Source organism: Gobio gobio, assembly GCF_949357685.1.
Source record: "Gobio gobio genome assembly, chromosome: 18".
Lineage (NCBI taxonomy): Eukaryota > Metazoa > Chordata > Actinopteri > Cypriniformes > Gobionidae > Gobio > Gobio gobio.
In genome coordinates this window covers 34,736,633-34,759,440 of record NC_137111.1, presented here as the reverse complement: position 1 = coordinate 34,759,440, position 22,808 = coordinate 34,736,633, and the positions used below count along the sequence as shown (strand labels likewise).

At 36.3% G+C, this 22,808-nt stretch overlaps 1 protein-coding gene and 1 long non-coding RNA gene across 2 annotated transcripts in view; both read left to right on the top strand.

Annotated features, from left to right (window-relative positions):
• LOC307142248 overlaps positions 1 to 22,808 on the top strand; it is a 673,051-nt gene that overhangs the window by 182,167 nt on the left and 468,076 nt on the right. The gene's annotated exons all lie outside the window — the stretch shown is intronic.
• The window catches only part of atrnl1a (attractin-like 1a), a 351,306-nt gene that overhangs the window by 3,872 nt on the left and 324,626 nt on the right, over positions 1 to 22,808 (top strand). The gene's annotated exons all lie outside the window — the stretch shown is intronic.

Here is a 22,808-nt window from a genome sequence, read left to right as displayed (position 1 = left end):
CATAGATAACTACATATAGAGAGATAGTGTTTAAGAAGTATATGCAGTGATTTGCTTTAGGAGGAAAAATGAACAAGCTGTTCTCCAGTTATAATTTATTTGCTCCATCCTGGAACATACTTGGTTGTCCTGAGGGAGTCAAAAATAGCTTCATAAAGATATTTCATAAATATTCTCCTGCTAAAGGACTTTTCTGTGGGCACTATATGCCATGGGGGAAATCATGTAATGCCTTACTTCAGGCCCCATCTTAGAAGAAAAGAATAGGGAGAAAAAGATGTGAAATGTGAGTCTTGGACATTCAGGGGTCACAGTGGATGGGAGAAATTTGTCATACATGCATTTCCTCTCATTTAGACTACTAATATTGTTATGATGGAAAATTTGTGTCAGTAATAGTGAGAACACAGCAGTAACCTGAATGCACAATGATAATCATGCTTCATATTTTCTTTGCTTGTTAAAGGCACAATATGTAAGAGTTTTGGATGAAAATATCCAAAAACCACTAGAACAATATTATATATTTTGTTGACTTGTGTACTTACATGATTACAAATGTTTCCAAGAATGTTTAAATCCATAGAAATATGACATCATACCCGCATTACCCAAGGGAACAACAGTTTGGAGACATTTATAGACAGAAAATTAATTATTTTACAGTAATACAGCATTTTCTCCATCATACAATATATTTTAAAATTAATTGCATGCCATTTAGCAACACAAGCCATCCAGCATTTATTAATATGATATTCTAATATCGATCTAGCTTACTGCAGTGTGCAAAAAGTGTCTCATAGCAGCTGCGGAGCAAATGCACAGAGTAACGTTATAACATAATTTTCAACACACTCAAATGTATCTAATATGAAAAAATAGCGCTACCTCACATACGCTTGACCAGAAGAATCAAAAGCGGCCACTGTGGCATAATAAAAGTTCTGCTGCTGTCGAGCCGTCACGCTCGTCTCTCATTAGCAATCGCTTCAGCAACATGGTTCAGCTCCCACAACATTCGCCCCTGCTCTGCTTCATACTACAGTAACGTTATAATCTCATTCATGAACATGATTTCTGCCCGCGTCCCGTCCCGTCCCAATTCTTTTCCACCAGCTGTGAGGTGACTACAACTCCCAAGATTCCGTACTCAATCTCTACGTCATCAAGCTTTTGAATACGCGACCTCTTTTAATAATTTACCTTTTTCAAACATAATGAAAATGCCGCATAAATGCAATAAATACATAGTCTAGCAATACATTTGTTGTTGGATCAGATACTAAATTAACTGAATAAAGCAAATAGATGTAAAACCATAACAATAGGAAAGTCAGTTTCGAACCCTGGCCTATAGAGTAATTTTGATTAGTATAAAAAAATATTTTTTAAAACAATTATTTTCTACTTCAAGAATACTTTCTGCTTCATTTTATCAATCCAAAATATAAAACAGTGTATTTTTTTAAGCATCTGTATAGGCTAATTCAATTCACATTTATTTGTATTGCGCTTTTCACAATGCATATCGTTTCAAAGCAGCTTTACAGAAAATGTTTGTCTCTACATTACAATTTAAAGAGTAATTTTATCAGAGGTGACTGTGTCCAAGTAATGTCCATATGTCCAGAAATTTACAGTTCTATAATAATACAAATTATACAGTTAGCTAACATCACATATTCATTTAGGCAGAAACATTGATCTCATTGAAGCAATTATTACAAGTTGTGATCATAATAATTACAATATAGAACATTTGGCAGTTGTGTATGTTGATGGAATCCAAATGGAAAATAGTTTACGTAGCTGTGGTTCATAACATTTCAAGCAAAAGATAATCACGTGCGTTTCATCTGACATAACTGGAGTGCAAGGCTATGATATGTATTATGTGAATGCTTGGCTAAAGAGATATGTCTTCACTCTTTAATCTAGATTTAAACTGGGAGAGTGTGTCTGAGTGAACATTATCAGGAAGGCTATTCCAGAGTTTTAGGAGCCAAATGTGAAAACACTCTCCCACCTTTAGTGGACTTGGATATTTGACCAAAAGTCCGGAGTTTTGTTACCTCAAAGAGCGTGATGGATTGTAGGGCAATAGAAGATCAATTACATACACAGGAGCTGAACCATTTAGGCCCTTAAAGGTTAGTAGCAATAGTTTGTAATCGATATAGAACTTAATTGGTAACCATGTGTAGGGAGATGATCAAATTGGTGATAAATGATCATATTTTCTTGCCCTGATAAGAACTTTGCAGCTGTATTTTGGTCTAACTGTAGCTTGTTCATTGAGGGACAGGACAACCACCTAGTAATGCATTACAGTTATCCAGTCTAGAGGTCATAAATGCATGAACTAGCTTTTCTACATCAGAAACAGATAACATGTTCCGTAGCTTAGCAATGTTTCTGAGGTGGAAGAAAGCTGTTTTTGTAACATGAAATATGATTCCCAAAAGCCAAGTTGTTATCTAATGTAACACCCAAGTATTTAGCTGTAGAGAATGAAGTAACAAGTTCCTCTAAATGAAAATTGTATTCTAAGAGATTCTGTGTACAGGTTTTTGGTCCAACAAGTAATAGCTCAGTTTTATCCAAATTTAATAGAAGAAAATTACTGGTCATCCAATATTTTATATTTTTAACACACTCTTGTCAACTTGGATAATTTAGACATTTTCTAGTCATGATGAAATGTATAACATATCATCGGCAAACATTCCATGTTTTCTAATAATATTACTAAGGAGTATCATGTATATTAAAAAACAGAGGGCCTAGAACAGACCCTTGCAGTACTCCATAATTTACTGACGTTAACTCGGATAATTCCCTGTTTAAATAAACAAAATGGTAATGGTCTGATGAGGGACAATCTAAACCACCTTAATGCCTGTCCCTGAATACCAGTGTAATTTTGTAGTCAAGCTACAAGTATGTCATGGTTTATAGTGTTGAATGCAGCACTAAGATCAAGTAGTATTGAGATGCAGCCTTGGTCAGAAGCTAGAGGTAAGTCATTTGTAGGTTAGGAAGCGTAGTTTATGTGCTATGATGGGGCCTGAATCAGGGCTGAAATTTTTCATATATAATTTTGCATCATGCATTTTTTTGCAGGAAGGACCACTATTGAGTGGACGCAACTAAATGGAAGATTTGAAATGGATCTGTAATTTGCCAATTCATTTGGATCTAGTTGTGGTTTCTTAACTGCCAGCTTGAACAGTCTTGGGAAATGACTCAGAGATAGAGACAAGTTAATAATATTGACAAGGAGCCGTTCTGCTAGAGGCAACAATTCTTTCGGTAATTTAGTGGGTATTGGATCTAGTAAGCATGTTGTTGGTTTATATGTAATAATACGTTTATTTAGCTCTTTCTATTGCTGCAAAGCACTGTAATTGTTCTTGAGGGGCAATAATTGAGGCTGAATCATAAAACGCTCTCAAAGGTTGTACACTTACAATTGTATTTTTGATGCTTTTGCTTTTCTCAATGAAGTCATTACTAAACTGGTGGAATATTCAGTTCAGGCTGTTATTTGTGAGGCTGTCTTTAGTGGTTGGGATAATTGGGTGCGATTATGGCAAATAGTAGCAGTACACAGTATTCACGTTACAAGGTAGTCAGTAGAATATCTATATCAGTAAGATCGGTTCCATGCGATATAATTAAATCTAGTGTATGATTATTAAAACCATAAGTGAGTCTGATGATGATGTTTTGCTTGATCCCGAAAGAGTTTAGTAAGTCTGTAAACTCAACTCCTAACGCATCATTTGTATTATCTACGTGAATATCAAAATCTCTGGCAAACAGCGCTTAAATGTCCTAAATTAAGGCCTAATCCTGGCTTAATCTAAGCCATGTAAGTGAAACCTGGGCCATGTAATGTTAGAATAATGTATTAAAACAATATACAATGAACATGTCTGTTTTTGTGTTGTGCTTGATGTTTGTCAAGTCATTAGTCACGTGTGTTTACATAAAGAGTCATGTCAGTTATGTTGTATCTCTTTCAAGCAAGTCTTTATTGTAATTCACAGCCCTGTGGGGTGGCCTCGGATGTACTTTTAGAGGTTTGTGTGGATGGATACATTTTAGTTTAGTTTAGTTCAACTTTATTGTCTGTTCAGTTTCCTGGACAGAAATTCATCTTTGACACTGGCAATACTATACTTCCACACTTTTACATAGTAAAATCACATGCAACACATTAGTCCCGTCTCCCTATAAAAAACAAACAAACACATAGACCAAGTAAATAACCTACCATTACTATATATATATATATATGCATGCATTATCTCATATATAGGTCTATAACTAACAATTATTATATTATGAGAGGATGGAGATGTTAGTTGGAGCACTGCAATGTCACTCCCAGACCTTTCATGTGAAACTGTCCTTTGACTGTGTCCTTCTGCTGATCTCTCAGAGTGTGTGTTGTTTATGTGACCATCTGTCCATTAGAGGATAAACTAATCCATCTGAAATGGAAAAAAGCCTGAAATGGACATCCTCCAGCTGCCCCACCTTAAACTTTATCCCATCCACACATTATAAGAGTTTTTGGCAGTGTGTGGTTTGCCTGGGCCCTCATTTTTGTTTGCGTATGTGTGGTCAGCTTTATTTTACATTACATTTATGTATATATTGAATGAAATAATATAAAATGTAGTGATAGACTAATTGTACAGATTTTTGGAGATAAAATTATTATTATTTTTGTCAAATATTTTTAAATAAAATCTGATAAAATTGTATATGTTCTGCTTTGAAATATTTTTGAGCGAATTTTGAGTAAATATAATGTGAATTGTTAGCCTAGAAATCTAGACGCAACCTAGCGCAGCAAATCTAATTTGCAGCCAGGGTAGTCTAGCAACTCTCCGTTGGCATCCGATCTGGAGAAACTAAACTCTGGTCAGGTCAATCACATCGTGTATAAAGTCGGTGGGCTCACTGGGCGGGCTTAATAAAATGACGGCAGAGTTGACGTGGTTCCAAGTACTACTTGTAAACAAAGAAGCTGGCGAACAGCCAGCGGCCTTTCGAATCGGCTTTGGCCGTGACTCTGGAAGACTTGGAGTTAAGCTTTTCTTTGAGAAAAGAACAAAGAACGGCACTGAAGTCATTCTAAAGAAAGGAAGATGTGTTCGGAGTTTTGCCGACTGGATACGGTGAAAGTTTAATCTATCAACTAGCTCTGCTTCACCTTCTTCGTTTCTCTGGTTGGTTGGAGCGCTATCCTATTGCGTGCAGAGGGAATTTGAAAGACAACCGTATATCCCACCCCTCGGATTGAGCCCTGCCAATGGTGAGTTCCCAGACCCAACATCTTGATGTGGGTCTGGCTTGTCTGGCTAGTGAATTGTGTGTTTGGTTTCAATAAATTGTATTTATATATAATAAATAATAGGATAATAATTATGTATACAAGCAGATTCTAATAGCTAGTATGGCAGTGCTTAATACGGTTGCGTCCAGTATTTTGCTTTTTACGAGCATGACAACCTGACCTCCATTTTTAGGACTCACAACCGCATTATCAACCAATCCGCGCTGAATGAAGTGATCAGAACCCCACTGGGCAACTAGTTGTCTGCCACGTCATAATGTGAGATCCACACTGAACTGTATAATCATGACAGGTTTAGTTTACTCACAGAGATGGAGAAATGGCTCCCAAACAGGAATGCTGCCATCATGGACATTTGTATTACTGATAAATGGCTTTTCATTCTTGGCACTTATTGTGTTTTTTTTCTTTTCTTTTCATGAGATAATGTGTGAATAAAACATTGAAATATATATAATATAATAGCAGAGGTTACAATTATTATTTATTGGTAAGTTAACTAAAGGATTAATTGACTGATTAGAAAATAATTAATTCATCCTAAAAACAATCGATAGATTACCAAATAATTGTAAAAATATTTGATTGATAAATCGATCATCAAAATAATTGTTAGTTACAGCCCTATATTATTATTTATTAATAATATTTATTATTTTTAGGTGCCATTTTTTATTACTTTTTAAATACATATTTTTAGCTGTTATTTTAATTAAATTTTTTTAGTACTTCAACTATTTATCTAATATTTATATTTGACCTTTTTTTTAGATAAAAACTATTTGGGTAGATCTACAGAAAAAAATATTTATTAATTTACATTTTGTGTAAATGGTAAGAGCAGAACCACAAATTTCATTAAGTTTCTTGCTTCGAACAGCCTCTGAAAAACCTTTATTGAGTAACAATTGCTAAGTCTAGAGTAGTATGTCACATACTGTTTTGACTGCAAACTGGCTAAAGACGGTTCCTGTGTCTGTTCTGCTGTCTTGGTTTGTATCGCCATATGTCAATCACTGTTGATTCTTTGATATCTCAGTTTGTCTCACTATTCCATATAGACAGTTTATGTTTCTGTTTTGTATCTATCAGCTGTCTGTGCACTGTCTTTCTTTGATTGAGTATGGTGCACACTTGTACTTTTTTGCATTTGAATGTGTATAGAGTCAGGTTTGTGCAGTTGTAGTTCTGTGTGTAAGCACATTAGATAAGACGCGCCATTTGAAAGACATGCTTGTGCACCATTCAGAATTGAATTGAGAATTCCAGTTCAGTAAATTCATCTTGCAGTTATTTTTAGAGATCGAAATTGATTTTTTTATACAGTATCTAATACTGATACCGATTATTTGTGTTTATCGATGTCTGATAACTGATAAGCAGGACCGATATTTAATGTTTTACTTCTGCTTTTGTTAAACCTTAATAGGAATTTTTTTTAATTATTGAAGAAGAAAAAAAAATCTTAAACCTCTCGAATCTTCTATGTGTGTGTGAATTTTGCTTCCAGAATTTTGTAAGAATCTGTAAGGTTTTGTGTGTTATGCTGCGCTACGAGATCGGATGATCTCTGTACCTGAGCCATGCTGTTTCAACAGTCCAGCAATCAATACTCATTTACTGGTCAAGTAACCTCAATTTGGCCAGGAATGGCTACATTTTTACCAATTCAGTAAGACAGTAATGATTGTCAGTGTTAAATAAGGGTTGATTTCAGTCAATTAAAAGTCTGTTCTGTTTTCAGGCTGCTTCACCAACATCTATGGCATGATGTTGATTTCACTGCCAATAGGTTCAGAAACCAGACATCGGCAGAGTATGGGGCCCTTTTATAGACATTCTCTTTCTATTTAGAAACCCACATGACTACCTTTGTTGCGTCACATTACATTACAGCAATGTAAAACAGTCTGCCAGAAAGGGACTTATATTCCATTCTCATGTTTAAATAATACCTCTTAATCCTCCATCCCATTCCGGTGAAATATTAAGTGCAGTGCTGCATTCAGGGTGAGGTCACTTCTGAAGGCTTCTGACCTGTACTGTGTTTGCTTTACTGAGTCTCTGGTGCGTTTTCCAGTGCTCATGCTGGGCTTGTTTTGATCGTCTATGCTGGAATACATCCTCTGCTCCATTCCTCCCATCCTCCCTAGTCCTCTTTCCGTCATTCTCATCTTCTCTCCTCAGACTCTCTTTTTCTCTTTCACTACAGGGGTGACATTTCAAGAGGGAAGAAAGGGATGGTTCATGTGAAGTTCAACACAAAACCTGCATGTGAACTGCATTCAATTATTACCTCCTTATCCAGTTTTTTCACTTGCTGTCTTTTGATTTTTTTCTGTAGATCTTGCACTTTTCCTCAGCTTTAACCTTCACATTTCAATTACTGTCATTCAACCACATGGCTAAGGAACATATGGAATACTACTGATATATTCACAAAGATTTTGCACAATGATTTGGCCATAGGATTAAGCATGGATTTTGCAATGATAACTTTCCATTGACTGTCCATCCATCCTTCCATCCTTACTTCCTTACATCCTTCCATCCTTACATACATACAGTTTTTTCAGCCCTGTTCACCGACTACCTTTTTTTTCTTCTCTCGACCCTTTGGCCTTGTGTTTTGTCTTTTCACTTTCTTACTGTTTTTCTCTTCATACTCCAACAACTGCATCTGTGTGCAGCCAGTATCTGTTCGTCTCTTCCCTCTTTCCTCTCATGGTGAAAATCACTGCAGTCTGACACAGAGAGTGTGTATGTCACTCAGTCAGGATCCCTGTGGGATTGTCCTCGACTCTATGATATCACCTCGCAGGCATGATTCTGAAAGCTCTGTTCAGGGTGTGGTGCACTGGCCGCCACAGCGTGCTTTGATTATTTGAGTTGAACTCTGCGTCTGCTCTTGGCTGACTGCAGAGAGGCATCAGCATACATGAGCTCTAGTTTACACAAACTGTGTCCGATTTCTCACAGCAGGGCCAGATGAGCAGGGCTGAGAGGCCAGGTCTGTTGTCTATAGGGACGCAGACACTCATCCTCCATGGCTGTCTTGCAGTTTGGGAGGTGGTCAGCGTTTAGAGGCTCCCCAGTAACTTCATATGAATGTTGAGTAAACACTGATCCCCTGGCATAATGGATGTTTTGGGAAGATTTTTTTTGTGTGGAGAAAAATGAGTAAGTGTAGGGGTTGTTTGCTCTGTCATTTATTTATTTATTTATTGTGGTTACACATTAGACATGCCATCATACTGCCAAGGGTTGAGTAATGTGACATTTTTGGTTTAAAGTGTAATCAACCCACACTTTTCTAGTACCATGGTTGCCGCTGAAATACTGTCAAAACTGTCTGTTGGATTTTGTGACATTACAGAGCCATAGACAATGATGAAATATAAAATGTTAACAAAGTAAACTTTGATTCTATTATTTATGGGTCACTACAAAAAACTACAAGACAAAAGTATACGAAATGAATTATCAGTTTGACAGACAAGTTTGTATACATTAACAATAGTTAGCATGAACTAACAATAAACTATACTTTTATAGCCTGTTTTAATATCTTTGTTAGTAAAAATGCAGGAAATGCACCAAAATGGTGTAGTATTTACTTTACTTTAAAGCTACACTGTGTAACTTTTTTAGTTTATTCTTAGCTAAAAACACTTAGTTCTTTCAAAAATATATGTGCTCGTTAATGTATATTTACTTATTTCAATAAAGTATTCTCGTAAGTTTGTAATATGCCATTGAAAATACATACGGGTAAGGGGTTCGAATGCGGGTCGCCATGTTGCCCCCCCTTCTTGAAAGTGCATTAGCCAAAGAGGGACATATCCGTAAATTCAAGCTTCGCCTTTCGCGTTTTAACACTCGATGGCACCGTGTCGAATGTGGACGAGGTTGAACTGGAAGCCATGTTAATCTTGGACTAAATCGGCCACCGTAGGAGTTAAAACGAAATCGGAATTGAGAGGAACAGAAACTATTATTCACTGGATGGTCATATACCTTTCCACCGCTAGATGGGGGAAAATATCACACAGTGTAGCTTTTAAAGCAATTTTTCTACAAATAATTACAAAGAAACCACAATTAAGTAGACAGAGTGAAATATTATTTTCTTGTATAATGTACTCCAGTACATGTAACTGTAACTGTGTACTGTGTAACACTCTAATCCACTTAATAAACGATATATTTACACTACCTGTCCAAAGTTTGGAAGTCATCTTCTTCTTCATCTTCATTCTTATTATTAATTTTGAAAACAGCTGTGCTGCTTGACATTTTTGTGGATTTTTTTTTTTTTTTGATGAATATAAAGTTCATCGAACAGCATTTATTTGCATTATTTATTAAATGTATTTGTTACATTTATTAAATAGAAATCTTTTGTAACTTTATAAATGTCTTCACTGTCACTTTTGATCAATTTAATGCATCCTTGGCGAATAAAAAGTATTAATTTCCCTCTTGTTTTAATCTTACCACAAATGTTTGAATAGTATCATTGTTTCCACAAAAATGTTAAGCAGCAAAAGATAATAATAACAAAATTATCAGAATTTTAATAACTTTTTTTGTTTAAATTATAGTGGTTTGTAAACATAGCTGCTTTAATATCAAATAATTTATCGGGCCGTTTATGCTGGGATGTGTAATTTGTTGCTATTGGCGAAACGTAACTTGAAACTATTTAATGAATCGTGACATTCTATTTGTGTGTTTTTAAAGAGGAAGCGCTTCTCCTTAGCCTCACCCTGGAGTTGGTTCACCCTCCTCCTCCTATGGGTAACATTGTCCATAACATCTGCTATTGTATTCATTTTGGGTTTGAAACAACATGAGGGTGAGTTAATGATGACTGAATTTGAATAGTGAACTATCCCTTTAACTAACAGTTGACCAGTTCTCTATGGCAGTCCTTTATCATATCAGCGATGTCCTGGCCACATTGATCATGGAGCAAATCTCACATGCTGCCAACACAATCCTCATGAAGCAGTTTTTAATCCTGAGCTGTAATCCAGCACAGTACAATCACAGTGGCAGTTCCTCTCATTAGAGAGATGGATTGGCAGACTTCAGCACTAATCGCTGTGATCTATGTTTGTGATCCAATACCCAACCATGCTCGGTTTTGAAATGCCACAGTGTCTGTCCTGTGTGATCCTGTGGGTTGAGTTACTCATGACTGTTGTCTGAAGATGACATCAGTGGCAGAGCAATCAACATTCACAAATGCATAAATAACCATTGCTGTGCAAACATTTTGACATACTCTTGGGCTTGGTGATGTTCTGCAAGCGATGGATCATGAAGCTATGTTTTAGCTCTTAATATATACTTAGGCTCTGTTCACCACAAATGGCTTCACAGGAAAACATAGTAAATGTTCATTTACACTTAGATGTTGTCTCAGTCTAAACCGCTTTCAAAGACCTCACCCACTAATTACTACTTTAACAGTCTCTCTGTGTCTGCATCAGAACACTTCTACTCCAGTCTTTTATTTATAAGATGGGTAATTTTGGATGACTTTAACAGCCTGTTTATCTCTGTCTGTTGGACCAGTTTTGGTTTGGACTTAAGTGCGCTCAGGCCTACTATAAGGTCTATACTTTACTTAATAAATATTGTTTTACTGAACTTTTTGTTTTGATTGAGTAGGGGTATGTTTCCACAATGTGCTAAAAATGGAAATATTTTTCCTTTGCGCTTTTGACGTACAGACGACAGCGTTGTCAACATGGTCCTCGTTCACATGGATCCGTGAAAACGACTAAAAATGCTGTTATCTATGCCAGGCCAATAGTTGGCGATGTCACTTTATAAAGAAACATTATGCACCTATAGGCTAAATGTGTAACATGCATGACGCATGACTTTTTTTTATTAGTTTACACAGACGATATCACTAACGTTTTCAAATACGTGCACTTTGAAACCCAATTTCAAAAATGTGTATTTCATCATGTACTGTAAATGAGCGGCCAAAACTCATAAAAGGTTTCCTGTTTAAGTTGAAAATGGTGTTGTGTAAACAACCCCTAAATTTCTAAATTTTTGAAACCAAATAAACCTACCCTGTATAAATAAACTCAGCAAAAAAAGAAATATCCCTGTTTCAAGATACTGTATTTTAAATAAACATTTAGTAAAATCCGAATAAGCTTCACAGATCATTGTTGGAAAGTTTTTCATGCTTGTTCAGTGAACCATAAACAATTATTGCACTTCAAAATGAAAATGTACTGATATTTTACTCACCTCCATCTCATCCAATATGTTCATGTCTTTCTTTCTTCAGTCGAAAAGAAATTAATTTTTTGAGGAAAACATTCCAGGATTTTTCTGCACACCATTGACTTCCATGGCAACCAAAATGTTGAAGGTCCAAATCAATGCAGTGTCAAAGGGCTTTGGAGGGCTCTGCACGATCCCAGACAAGGAATAGGGTCTCATCTAGCGAAACGATCGGTCAAATAAAAATGAATATACTTTTTAACCTAAATTGCTCATCTTGCGCTGCTCTGCGGCTCGCCAGAAAAGGTCACACCGCCTAGATGTAGGCGGAAGTACCGCCCTAAGCGAACGTGTGAGGACTAATACAAACGCCCTTTACCAAAAAACACTCCATCTTCAACTTCAAAATCGTCCGACATCATTGTTTTACCATTTGTTTTACTAAAGGACGTTTGTATTAGTCTTTGCATGTGCGCTTTGTAAACACAGGGGCGGTACTTCTGCCTACGTCTAGTGTGACCTTTTCCGACGTGATTGCGCAATCCTTGACACTTCGCAGAGCAGCGCAAGATGAGCAACTTAGGTAAAAAATGTTTATTCATTTTTAATTATTTTTTTTAAATGGCAGATGGTTTCGCTAGATAAGACACTATTCCTCATCTGGGATCGTGCAGAGCCCTCTGAAGCCCTTTGAAAGGGCATTGATTTGGACCTTCAACATTTTGGTTGCCATGGAAGTCAATGGTGTGGAGAACAATCCTGGAATGTTTTCCTCAAAAAACTTAATTTCTTTTCGACTGAAGAAAGAAAGACATGAACATCTTGGATGAGATGGGGGTGAGTAAAAGTTTTCATTTTGAAGTGAACTAATCCTTTAAGACACTAACAGTTTACAGGCAGTAGACAATTAAGGTCACAGTTCCAATAGCTTAGGACATTTAAGAGACCTTTCTATTGACAAAACACCAGAAGAAAGATGCCCATGGTCCCTGATCAGCTGCATGAACATGCCATAAATCTGCTGAAGGGGGGCATGAGGACTACAGATGCGGCCAGAGCAATAAACAGCAATGTCCGTAATGTAAGATGCCCAAGACATCAGGGAGACAGGAAGGACAGCTGATTGTCCTTGTAGGGCTAAACCATGGGCAACCATATGTCCTCCCACACGTGTTAGAGAACTTGATCATGCCTTGGTGGAAGAGTAGAGTAACATCTCACAGCAAGAACTGGCAAATCCGATGCATGATCAGATGCACTGTACTTAAAGCAGCTGGTGGACACACCAGATACTGACTGCTACTTTTGATATCACCCCCCCCCCCCCCATTGTTCACTGACTCATCATTATTCCATTTCTGTTCATCATATGTCTGTGTAATTTGTTCAGTGTATGTCTTATTTGTTTAATCTTTTTATGTTCATACAAATATTACACGTTAAGAAATTTGCTGAAAAAAAAAATCTAGTTGAAAGTGAGAAGACATTTCTTTTTTTGTTGTTGCTGAATTTATACATTTACATCATATCTATTTATCTGTATACAGCAATATGCTTATTTTTACATGGACAACAGTAACAGTAAAGTTTCTCATTAATAAATGCTTCTTCTTTGAAAGAAATTAATTTTAGGATTCATTAAATAAAAAATGACTGTCACTGTAAATATGAAAAGTGACCGTAAAGACATTAATAATGTTACAAAATAGTTTTATTTCGAATAAAAAAATCCTTTGTTATTGTATGCTGATTTATCAGCATATTAGAATGTGCCACTGAAGACTGGAGCAATGGCTGCTGAAAATCAGAGGAATAAATTATATTTAAAACACTCAAATATTGTTTTTACTGTATTTAAGATCAAATAAATGTAGCCTTGATGAGCAATGGCATAAGAGACTTAAACGTCTTATTTGCGCATGGATCTATAGCACATAACATTCCTTAACAGTCAGTCACATCCCATCTGAATCAGTATATGAAATCACACTCAACTCAAACTTCTTGCAAAAACTACTGCAGTAACGAATCCTTTCTGAACAGTAGAAAGCGTCATGTCAGGGTGTAACCTGTGGGAATGTTTCAGTTTTATCCTGCCCTGTTGAAAAGAAATCCATTCGGTCTCTGAAGTGGTTTGATGGGATACATTTGGATTAGCCTTGTGCTGAGGAGGCAATGCTATTCAGTTGTTGATTCGGGCTGAGACAACTCTGCTGTCAGCATGACTTTATTGATATCAACTGAACAGGCTGTGCTGGTTCAAAGCATCATGTAACAGGTGCTCTCCTCGGAGTAATCTGTGTTTGTGAGTGCTGGCACGTCCACTGAGACCCTTTGTGGACTGTTTATATGTGTTTAACTGTCCTTCATACAGATAACATTACAATACACTGCTCTCTTGTTTTCCCAAGCCTCAGGGAGTGGTTGTTTCACTATTATAGCAGTGTTTTTTGGCTGTTGGAAACTGTTTTTCCCAGCAAAAGATCAAATAATGGAACCCCAGTCGCTGGGAAGTGAACTCAGAGCAAAATGTAAGTGTTGTAAAATTGTCAAATAATTACCTTTTCCAGTAAGTGTACCATATCTACTATTCATGCACTCAATGTCTTTCTGTTTTTTTTTTTATTTTTTATTAGTATTGCTACTATTCACATATCAGCAGCAATTGCTCTTTAAACTTTTATTTTGCTGTAAATTATTACTTTTAAACCTCAACCTTTTTGACTCTAAGGCCCCCCTTTGTCCAAGACAATATTGCAAGGTCCTTCTATTATAAGCTGATACAGCAATCAAATAAACTAAAAATATGTTAGTTTAATGTTGTACTTTAAAAAAAAAAACATTTCAATTAAGATCATGATAGTTTAACTAAATTTAAAAAATAATATAATAATTAGTGCTGTCAAATCAATTAATAGCGCTTAATCGCGTCCAAAGTTTGTGTTTACATAATATATGTGTGTACTATTGTGTATAATTATGTGTATAATTATTCATGTATATGTGTAAGAAATGTATACAGTCAAACCAAAAATTATTCAGACACCAGATATAATTTTTTACTAGTAGGTGCAGGACACTATTCGTTTATGTAAGCGAGGATAGCAAAATAAAGTAAACTGTGATCATATTATACCCACAATTTCTTCAGTGGACTACCAGTAAAATATACTGATAATAATCTGGGACCAAAACTATTCAGACACTTTGACCTGACCATGTTTTGCTTAAGTGTTTTTTCTTTAATTGCTAATGCAACCTTTTACAAAATTAAGTATTGCTTGGTAATTGGTTGACCTAAATTGGTATTATCTAATTGTGTACTTAAATTTAACAGTTGATTGGTTGATTGTAATCCATTACATACCTTTCTATCAAAGTTATCTGACACAGTTTAACATAGTTCACCAAAAATGAAATTTCTGCCATCACTTAGTTCACACAGGAGCAGAATACAGTTGTCAGTCCTTAAAGGGTTAGTTCAATATCTTCATTTGTGTTCCGAATATGAACGGATGTCTTACGGGTGTCGAACGGCATGAGGGTGAGTAATTAATTACATAATTTTCATTTTTGGGTGAACTAACCCTTTAATAAGGTAATGGTTATGTTCACACACAGTTTAGTTATTTACGGGATTGGCACTACATTCTATAACCAAACTCACAAACGCAGTCAGTCAGTTCCTTTTAATTTCCCCCCCCAGGCTGTGAGGTTAAGGTGTCAAACCAGACCATCAAAAATACAACTCTTTATTTGTGCAAAGAATCTGATTTGTTCAGTCGCCGCTGTAGCAAGCAAGTTGATGTCAAACGCACTGCAGCATTAAAAGACCCCCTAAAACACCTATCTAGGTTTCTGAAAGATGAACTATTTCACTGTTTGGTCTATATTTAAATGTGTGTTCTGTTCAGTCATGAGACCCTCACACTCCATGATCTTTCACGCCCATCTCTGAAGGATTGTAGACTTGTAGTGAAGGACCATTCGAGGCGTGGCCATTGTGGGGTTCTATTAACTTTCTCCTGACCTTATTGTGGTTGTAATATAAAAGGTAGTGGGGATTTCATCCCTGGCTCTCTAGATGAATGAATGGATGGTGGGAAACCGACGAGCCGTGACTACGTCAGAGACCTACAAATATCAATCTCTGCCCTTGCTGACCCCATTGTCTCTAAGCATGAGTGATTTTTCATTTTTAATGAAGGACGGTGCCAGTAGTTCAAGGTTATTTAAGAGAAAAGACCAGTTCTTTCATTGTCTCCATAGTGCATCAGTGCGCATACAGTGGATATGAACACACTAACACAGGCTATATTTAATCTTGCAGAAAGGGTGATGTGTTTTGACTGGAACTGACATTGTTGACGACAGACAGTTGTATAGTGTGAAAAGAACAGCAATGCAGTATGATGTGGGCAACACAACCAGCTAAATATCCCTTGGTAGGGGTGTTCGATTCCAGGTTTTTCAGAGTAGTACATTTTTCAAGCACAAAGCCTTAAATTACCTTTATTGAAAACACTTCTAACATGACTGTCCAAATTAGTTCAATTTAGAGATGACATTGCCTTGAAATGTTGAGTAGATACTAAAAATAATAAATACAATGCATACAATAAACATTTATGTGTTTGTTTTTGTTGGCAGTTTTAATGATTTATGATCATTAAATGATTATGAACACAATATAGGGTAACCATGGAAAACCAAACTAATATTTATTGCATTAATATAACATCAATGGAACTGTAGGGCTGGGGCTAAGTATAATTACAATGTAAAGTTACTATGACAGTTATTTTTTACTAACGTAAGCTACATGTCAGATAGAAGTCTGTTACAGTTGTTTCTGTGACGGCTCCAGCTGATATAATGCACTCAACTGCTATGCATTGTATAGGGATTCGAGAATGAGTGAACAAGTGAGTGATTTCAGACGCCGCAACAGTCAAAACCTCTAGGGCTAATAAGAGTTGAAGAATCGTCTCTTTTGGAGTCAACTCCCTCCCTATCACCATCTCTCGTCTGCTATACATCGGCACTTATCTTAGATCACGTCTTTGGTAATTCACACACAGCAATCATCACTCACATGAACTAGAACCGATTTGTCTCCGTTTTTATTAACTCTTTCAACATTTTTTTTGAAAAAGTTGCCTGCCACTGCCAGCATTTTTGATCATTTTCACAAAAATGTCATGGCCCCCAGAATATTTTTTTGCATGAATATCTGAACAATATATCAAATGAAAGAACAGAGCCTCTATCATTTTGACCAAAAAGCTTAGAAAATTGCACTACATGCCTGTGTTTTCATCTGGAAATTCTTTACTCTACTTTATTCTCTATTCTTTACTTTAATAGCAGCCCATACTGTGAACACCGGGACGATTATCGCGTGCATTTATCGCCAACATTTAACGCCTCATGACTAAACAAAGGGCGGCAATGTTATCGCCAACGTTTTAACGCCTCATGACTAAACAAAGGGCGGCAATGTTATCGCCAACGTTTTAACGCCTCATGACTAAACAAAGGGCGCCAATGTGAGTGTGCACTCCGACGCAGAACGCTAGGCGTAAAAGAGCCATTTTTTAAAAACCGCATCGGGTTAGTTTTTTTGGTTTGACACGGCGTGTTAAAAACTGGCCGACGAATGAAATTGCCACTTTTGTGCCTGGAGCTGCTGAAGTTACATGACTTGGTGAAGCACAAAATGGTCTTGCCGAGCACACATTGGCAAAGAAGAAGATGCAATGAGGTGGTGTCTGAACACAATAAAATTCGGACAAACGCCACAGCGACTACAAAAATCTCCATAAGAAGGATTTGTTATGGAGAGGAATTGCAGATCAAATAGGATTCAATGGAAAATCACCATTGAATCCTATTTGATCTGCAATTAATCAAAAGCGCCATCTACAGTCAGGGAGGGAGTTTACACGTTCATTCGGCGCATCGCCAGTGAAAATTGCTTGGGTATGAACACAGACGCATCGAAAAACGTCTTAAAAAATGCTGAGTGAAAATGATAAGTGCGCGCGATAATCATCCCGGTGTGCACAGGTCTTAACAGTGAAAACATGGAAAGCCAGAAAAATCCGTCAATGGCAGGGAAGTGTTGTTTTATAAATTACGGAAAATTCTGTTAATGACGCGGAAAGAGTTAATTGTTGCCCTCTCAGGGCAGAAAATCAGGGTGTGGGCGACATATAATATCACTGTGGTGACAATATGAGAGGATAATGGCAAAATACAAAAGTTAAAAGCTCCACGTTGCTGTAATTGGCTGATTACCCTGTCAGTGTTATTGTCTATGTTTGCAGCCAATCCACAAATTGAGTCCAAATGGGTCAAAATTAGTACTGTTGGTCACATCTGAATCGAATTAAAATGAACTTGAAATAACTTGATGATCTGTGAGTAAGCTGTGTTAAGCTCGGTTAAATAAAAGCTGAGTAATCTTCATGTCTGCAACCTTCATGACTTCTGCATTGTTTACAATACAGCAAGTAGTGACAAATAAAATTAGACAAATCAAATATTTTGTTATATTGTATACATTGGACTGCAACAACCCAAGCCTAGAGAAAACCGCTCGCTCCTTAACTTCCGAAAACCCCCACCCACCATGGAAACTGAAACAAGTGATATTTTTAGCTCATATATATTTTGTCTCCCTTAAAATAAATGCTTCAAAGGATATACTATTGCTAGAGCTGGCAAGAGTGTCTCTAATAAAAACATTTACGATGTGGTACAGGGCATATCAGACACTTGTTAACCACAAAAATGAAAATGTTGTGTCTCCAAGTGGCCATTTAATTCTACAGTTCCCATCCTACAATAAACACAGTCTAAGAATAGTCCTGTCACCTCTTGTAAGAGTGACGCAGTCTCCATTTAGAATGGCAGTGCTGTTGTAGTGTGACAGTAGTGCTTTTATTGCTCAGATTTGGACTCCGCATTGTCTTGAAGATGAGATCATGCCTTGCTGACGGACATTCACTAGCCCTTTTGTCTTAATCATAATCTAATAATACATACACATTTGTTTAAAGTAGTTTGTGTGGATGCAAGTATATGCATTTGTTTGTTTGTATATCTCAAGGGTCTCGTTGTTAGGTGAAACCTTGCACTATTTGTATTATAGGATTGTGATGATGTAGGCCTGACTTGTCCGAGACAAGACAATTGCAAAATGTTTACTGGTATATATAAAATTCCATGTAGTGAATAACACTACATAGATTATTACATTTCTTCCCCTGAATTCACCTTATAGTGTAATAAAAAATCACTTTCAGATGAGGTTTTTACAACTTTATGGTGCTTGAAGGTATATTCATGTTCTTGAAAAAGTGCATCTTTCAATGTTCACTCCCAACTGTTTCAAACAAACACATTGCAGGCTTTGCGGCGAAATAGCCCAAGTTGATTATTGGCTCCATTTGCCAGATGTGGGTTGTATTTAGGGCACACTGTGTTTTTAAAAGGTTTGCAAATGTTTGTGGGTTAACTGTTAGAAGAAGAATGGGGAATAAAGCGCTGTTTTCTAATATGCATTGGTTTGTGGCTTAGCTCATTCCTGTGCAGTTCAAGACACTTTACAAACATTTATGTTATGGGTAGTAAAGTTAGTTCACCTATTGTGAGGAGACTCCAAGAAGATTCATACTAACCCTGAGATGTGATCCCTTCCATTTCAGCCAGACGGTGTCTCTTTGGGTTGCTATATATTTCTCTCATGTAGGCCTTGGTGTGTTTCAATAATGGTTTTTGAATGAGAGTTGTCTTTTTGTTCAGGGTTCAAGTGCTGAAGTGAATGTCGCAAGTTATTCATGAGGTATTCATCTGTGTATGTGGTTGTAGTTCAGAACATTCTCAGAAAAAAATTGTAAAAATTGTACCTTTAGGGGCTTAACAGCTTGTCACTTGGGCAGTACCCTTAAATGGACAACTTTGTACTTTTTTCACCCTTAAAAGGTGTATATATTAGTACTTTAGAGTTGCAATATGTACCTTAAGGTATTACTTAGAACCTTTTAAGGGTAAAAAATGTGACAAGCTGCTGTACCCCTAAAGGTACCGTTTTGTAGGCAGGCTCCTATCCATTGGTTATTGATTGGATATAGGCAAACTGGCAGAATGTAATTCTGCAGTCGATTGTGAGTTTTTGACTCACAATTTGAGTTTTTGAGTTTTTGAAGACATTTTGATTAAAAATGATATAAAAAAAATGCATGATGAATTTGTTCACAATAAGATAAAATATCGAGAGAAGGTATTTTGATTTAATGCAGCCTGCTGGTTTGTACATCTTTCTCTGTTACGAAGGAAGTGATTTTAGTCCTTTATTACTACCTTTCTACCCTTTTCCAGTAACAAATAAGGAAATTCTTCAATAACTATGTCATATCAGTATAGATGGTCATCTTGCTTTGCAGAGCATTGAGGAATCAAAAAACTTTCCTTTTTGGGTTTCTGATGTTGGTGTACCTTCTCAGCTCTGCTGTTCTTTTCCAAAAAAAAACAAAAAAAAACACAGATACATTTTCTACACTATTGTAAGGAAGTCTGTTGTTGATAGTCTCATTCTGAGCCTGAGGCTCTCTAGTTATCTGCCTCAGCCCCTGGTCTAAAATCACTATCTGACCTCCATTTGAGCTCCTGCTTTAATATTAAAATACATGAAAAGGATTTTTATAGTATATAAACTGTAATAAACATAAAACAAAACAAAATAGGTTTTACATTGTATCTTTATTTTTGAATGGCCAGTTATTTGGTGTTTGTGTAAGGTTGAGAGTGTAGCTTTTCATAAAATGTCAAACACCAGTGCATGTTTAATAATTTCCTAACATTTTTTAAACATGTTTTCATGTTTGCTCTGGTAGCGGACGGCGGTTATGAAAAAGCCATTATACCTCAAAACAAGGGTCATGTGTGATTCACTACTGTAGAATGCTCAAAACAGAAGTCATAACATTTGTTTTTAATTTAGTGGTCGTCACTGAAGAAAACCGTGTCCACTGTGTTTAGGATTCAGTGATTTGAGCCAGTTGTTCATTTACGTTGCTGCCAGGGCCGTTTCTGACCATTTTAGCACCCTGGGCGAGAGTCCTGACGCCACCTTCCTCACAACTTAAACTTTCAAAGGATTGTTTTTTTCAAAGGTTTCTAGGATTGATCTGATACTTTTTTACAAATTATATAAATAAGTTATCTTATTAAGTATTAAATTATTCACCAACTTGTGTACATTAATTATTTTTCTCTACACACAGCAGTCGCCTGTCCATATTGGTTGTCATAGTAATGACACTAGTGTAGTGACTTAGTGTAGAGCATCAGGGTTCATACAGATACTGTAAAATAAAAATTCCAGGATTTCCAAGGACATTTAAGGAAGACTTAGACAAAGACTTCTAGATGACATTTTATTATAAAATGCTTATAATAAAAACAGTGCTTATAATACAACGGTATTGTTTTGAATAATACAACAGTATTGTTTTCTCAATAATACAACAGTATTGTTTTCTCAATAATACAAAGAGTATTATTTTTTCACTTTCAGCAATGTCACATTAACCTATAATTTTTTCAATAAAACTTAAACATGCTTTATGAAAACACTTAAATTACCCTTAATGCCTTTTCATTACACAATTATAAATTTCTTAAATGTTGCCCTATAATAAATCTGTGAACGAAACAAAGGCTTTAATGACATTCCCGGCCCTGATTGCTGCTTCGGCTGGTGATCTTTAACTCTTGTATTGTTTTTGTGATAAACATGGCTTTTCGTAGATAAGCTGATCTCTTGACTGATGTGCAGTTGATGTGACTGGCTCTTTACTGTGCAGTAACATTCTGATCTTGGCCCTCCTCCACTCTCGGACAAATTAGTATGTTTTTTTTTTTATTCAATCCGTTGGGATTATGGCCGTCGTTTCTATGTTGGAGAAGGAGGGATGGAAAATGAGGTGAAAGGGAAAGCGGATGAATCAGGAGCAGGTGGTCGTGCCAATGTCACATGGCCAGTTTGTTGGTGCACGTGGATGGCGTTTCATTATGGTGACGTTGGATGCTGTAGAAGCATGAAGGGTTTTACTGGGCAGACTTTGCAGTCAAGATGTCAAATGTCAGTAATTTTGTAATCATTGCTGTCTTCTCAAGTCCTAATCTCACACACTTCATCCGATATCAAACATGCTTGAATTCAAGTTTGTAATTCAAAAAAGTAAAACAATTTTTTTCCCCCCAAATATAATAATTAGCTGAAAGCGATGGTAACTCTTGGTGGAAGGAGAGATGTTTCCTGTTGATACAATGCATTAATGATAAGTTTATTCAATATTGTGCTTAATCATGCATACATTATGTGGAGTGTATGTAGTTGATTATTCGGCTAAAATAAGAGAACCCCCCCTCCTCTTTTTAAGCATGAAGACTTTCCTTTTAGAAGAAGTAGCTGTTTACGCATTCAGTGACCTTTTAAAATATTTAAATAAAGGTCTGATTTAATATTTTTATTTTTGCATATTTAATTTATAAGGCATTACAATTTTTATATTTTTAATATGCATTTGTGTGCATTAGTGTGATTTGCTGTGTTTGCTGTCTTAAATCCTCCTTCTGAACTTAAAAATGCAGTGTGCTCTTTATGCTGCGGTACCTATTTAACATGTTATTTACTTTTTATTTCGCTACAATATTTAGTTGTTGCAAAGACCGTAACAAATGAGAATTTTTCTACATTTAACATATATACTGTACCATATTCCCTCCTGCTTTGCTTTCAACAAGGCAATTTTGAGATATGTATTTATCTTTGTATTGTAAGTCGCTTTGGATAAAAGCGTCTGCTAAATGACTAAATGTAAATGTACATTTTTCTTTGTCAGGTTGACAGAGTCATCAGGATCACTCACTTATGGACCAGTTAACTACAAGTACAAGACTAAATGCGCTTGGGATTTTGCATTTGGCTTGGCATTTTGCACTTTTAAAATGACTCTTGTTTCTCTTTTATGAAATGGAGCTTAACTACGGATACATTTTATTTTACAAGCATTAAAATAAATGAACAAATAGCACAGATGAAAGCACTGTGTCAGTCTAACAATTAAAAAGGTTACTGACCTTTATTTCCTGATTCATCATTTAGCCT